This window comes from Nuphar pumila, chromosome 2, assembly GCF_984573655.1.
Source record: "Nuphar pumila chromosome 2, dmNupPumi1.hap1.1, whole genome shotgun sequence".
In the NCBI taxonomy this organism is placed as follows: Eukaryota; Viridiplantae; Streptophyta; class Magnoliopsida; order Nymphaeales; family Nymphaeaceae; genus Nuphar; species Nuphar pumila.
In genome coordinates this window covers 134020561-134024690 of record NC_143250.1, presented here as the reverse complement: position 1 = coordinate 134024690, position 4130 = coordinate 134020561, and the positions used below count along the sequence as shown (strand labels likewise).

Below are 4130 nucleotides of genomic sequence, written 5' to 3'. Positions count from 1 at the left end.
GAAGTGCGCTTATTTTTGTAGTTCAGAGACCATGCTAGTCATGGTTGTAGTTAGCGGGATATTGGAGTGTGTTTGTTGCATGTACATGTTTGACATTATTGTGATATGAACAATTCAATGTATTGCAATGTTTGACATGACTATCCATACTTGCATAAGTTATTTTCGATTTGATTATGCATTCCATGTAAAATTGTATCATGAAAACATGCTTAAAATAAATGTATCATGTTTGTGAATGTGATTTCATCTTTCTAAATATCCTTGTGATGGTGTTACACATGAAAATATTAAATTATCAATGCATGCATAATAGTTCATGGAATTGCATTTTATGTTAATCATGTTTGTGGTAGAGAGAAAAAGAAAATTTACGCATTAACTGAAACAAAAAAATTACTCACCAACAATCATCAAACAAGAATTTCTAATAATTTTGTAAACCACAACAAAATGTTAACCAACTCAACACAAGCAACAAGCAAAATAAAGACTTTATGACCTACAATATGCAAATTATAGCAAACCAACAAGGAGAAATCAGTCATTTCATTCCCATTAACTTGGAAAAATGGAACCTACTTTGTAATTTCATCTAAATGTGTGGAAAACTATTTTTGCGTGACAGTGTTTTCTTGGAGGTGAATGACATCATATATATTTGTGTATGTGTGATATATATATATATATATATATATCAAATTATTACATCTATCATCAATGCATGATAAATTAGATATTTTTTTCATCATAACATTATTATGATTCTCTTTTAACTGGTTAAGATAATATATGTAACATCATAGGACAAAATGGTTGTAAACCGTGAATATGTGATTTACAAAATGGTCCGACCAAAGTTGTGCAATGTATTTTGCATATCATGTTACATTCTACGTCACTTTCTTATATGCACCATCTATTTTAACATTATATTTTGCGTATCATGTTACATTCTATGCATACTTAGCATGTAGATGCACAGTTCATGCATAGTTATAAAACAGATTCATGTAGGATCTTTAAATCTTTACATTTCATGCATATGTCATGTTCATGCATGTCATACTAAGATCAAGAGTTATTTAACTGATCTAAATAACATTTTTATTTGTTAGAATATGGTTCGTGGAGGTCGCAGTGGTCGAGCACCTAGTGGTCAAGGACCAAGTGGAGGCTGTGGGACAACATTAGGTAAATGTCTTTATGTTATATTTAAATATAGGCATTCATTATGTTTTTGCTTATATGTTGATATAAAAATTGTTACTTGTTAATCGTCTTTATAGGATCTCAGCTCAATGATCGTCAGTTTCAGCCTTCGTCTTCATGTATAACTTTGATAGGTATATCATTTAAATAATTATATACTTGATTAGTTTAAATATGCATTGTGTGAATTTTTAACTCATTGTTCTATAGATGATGTTTCGCCTGCACATGACCCACCTACACCAGCTACTCATACACATCATGAGTCAACGTTGGTTGGTATGTATAGTTCTATAATGGTTAAAGTTATTTGCTCAACATATAGATAGAATGTGTACATGGATTTTCTTATTTTTGTACAACAGTCCAAGAGAGTCGTATGGATGTTGGGTCTTCTCAGTCTGACACACGATGACTCATTGAAATAGTGTACACTACAAGAAAAACTCTAATTAGCGACAAAAAATTGCGACAGATTTTTTTTGTCACAAATTTTGTGACAGATTAGCTAGAGAAAACTATCCGTCGCTAACATTCAAATTATTTACAAAATTAGTAACGGAAAAATTTTGTCGCGAATCCATCGCTAATTAGCGATGGAAAAAATTTGTCTTAAACTTCGTCGCAACTTCACGATGGATCATTTTTTATTCACAAGTTGTGCCTCCTTTTTCAGCTTCCTGCAAGGTTAAATGATAAAAAAATCAATTAGAAAGTATGTAGAAATACTTATATATATATTGATGAGTTACCATTTTTTTCTGGTGGCTCCCAAAAGTCCTAGAACCACCTGTGTGTAGATGGGCATCGAGCATCTTCGCTCGGTTCTGTCCAGCCTTTGCTTAGCGGTTTTAAAATTTATGGCTCGCTCACTTGTCGCACATTGCATCTCAATAATCTGTCGTGATAAGTATTGGATAAGTGACAATGAAATACTTACGGTCAACTATCGATATACCACTACAGAAAAATACGGATTAGCGACAGACGCTATCCATCGCTAATCCATCGCTAACGTGTTTAGCGATGAGTTAATGATAGATTAGCGATCAAAAGTGTTCGTCGCATAATCCTGGTCGCTAAAATGCGATAAAATTTATCTATGGCCAATCTGTCGCTAATTAGTGATAGATCATGTATGTCGCTAATCCATCACTAAATAAGGTCTGATTTGGTTTTGCAAAGGAATGTATTCTGACGCTAAAATTTAATGATGAATATGTATCCATCGTTAATATCCATCACCAATTTAGCGAGAGATTAATGGCGGATTAAATTTTGTCGCAAAACATCGACTTATTTAAATTGGCAATGGATATTAGCGACGGATAATATCCATCATAAATTTTAAAAAAATAAATAATTTTTTTTTTTGAAATATGAATATCGAGAAAAATTTCTCGTTATACAATTTATATAACCTGTGTATAAAAAACAAAGTACACATAAAAAATACATATACAAAGCAGGTGAAACAAATTTAGCCATGTTACAGGTGATATTTTTGTTTATTACTATTTCATCCTTTTATTTTTTTTACGAGTGGATGATCTTATAACTGGTGTTGGGTAATTGGTTTGATTCTCTTTAGACCTAGCTGCATCTAGTGCACTTGTTTGCTACCTTATGCGGGAATTCAAAGCACTTGCTTGCTTTGCCTGTTGCACAAAATGCTATTCGATACAAAGCACCTCGTTCATTGGTTTCGAAGATGTGGGAATAAATGAGTCATTTTGAGTGATTGATCAGCAAGATCTCCATGAATAGAAAACATGGCCTTACACGATCAACTACAATGAAAAATAACCTCAAATGTTTAAATTCTTGCTGAGCAATGAATCTTCAGAATATTTTGCGGCCCTCATTTGTGATTTAAATCTAGATACTTCAGATGTCATTATCACATAAATCTTGGCTTCTTTTGTATATAACTTTTTATTCTTCAACATTAATGTTGGATCTCTGAAACTAATTAAAGAATTTGGTCCGACTACCCAGTGAATGGAAAAGTCACAACAACGGCGGATGTCTTCAGTTTCGGTGTTGTGCTCATGGAGCTTCTAACTGGATTAACGGCACTGGATGAAGACAGATCTGAGGAAAGCCGGTATCTTGCCTCTTATTTTTGGAAGATCAAGTTAAGTCGAGAAGCTCTGCTTGCTGCTGTTGACCCTGCACTTGATATTGCAGAAGATACTATTGAGAGCATTCAGATAGTTGCAGAACTTGCCAGGCATTGCACTTCGAGGGAGCTAATTCAGCGGCCGGACATGGGCCACGCGGTCAATGTACTATCACCACTTGTAGAGAAATGGAAACCATGCGATGAAGATGATGATGAATTCGAGGGAATCGCTTATGACAAGCCATTGCTTCAGATGGTAAGATGCTGGCAAGCTAATGAGGAAGATGTTGTGAACACCTTGACAGCATCAGATGACAGCAGAGGAAGTATTCCAGCAAGACCAACTGGGTTTGCAGATTCTTTCACTTCCACCGATGGCCGGTGAGATTTATGTTCTTTTGTGGCTGGTGATGAATTGCAGATGTACATAAGAACAATAATACTACAGTTCTTCGTCTGTTTTGTGTTTTCTTAGCAGCCCTCTTGGTTTTTAGTTTAAGTTGTTCAATTGATTCATTTGTAATGGTTTTCCTTTATTGTTGTTTGAATCGTTTTAACCCTGCCCAGTTAAGTCGCTTTTTTGTTGCCTATATGTTTTATTAGCTCTCTCTCTCTCTCTCTCTATATATATATATATATATATATATATATATATATATATATATATATATAAGAGACCTGTACACAGGTTGGATTCGGACGATTAAAAAGCTGGTTCCATTAAAAACAACAGGTAGATCACATCAAGAGATGCTACTTGTGGATTTTGAACACAGGTAAGGGAATAGATGAG

The 4130-nt window shown here is 34.1% G+C and overlaps 1 pseudogene; it reads left to right on the top strand.

Moving 5' to 3' along the window:
• The first annotated feature begins 3263 nt into the window (after positions 1-3263).
• Positions 3264-3722, top strand: LOC149847175 (receptor protein kinase TMK1 pseudogene; annotated as a pseudogene).
• The last annotated feature ends 408 nt before the right edge of the window (positions 3723-4130 follow it).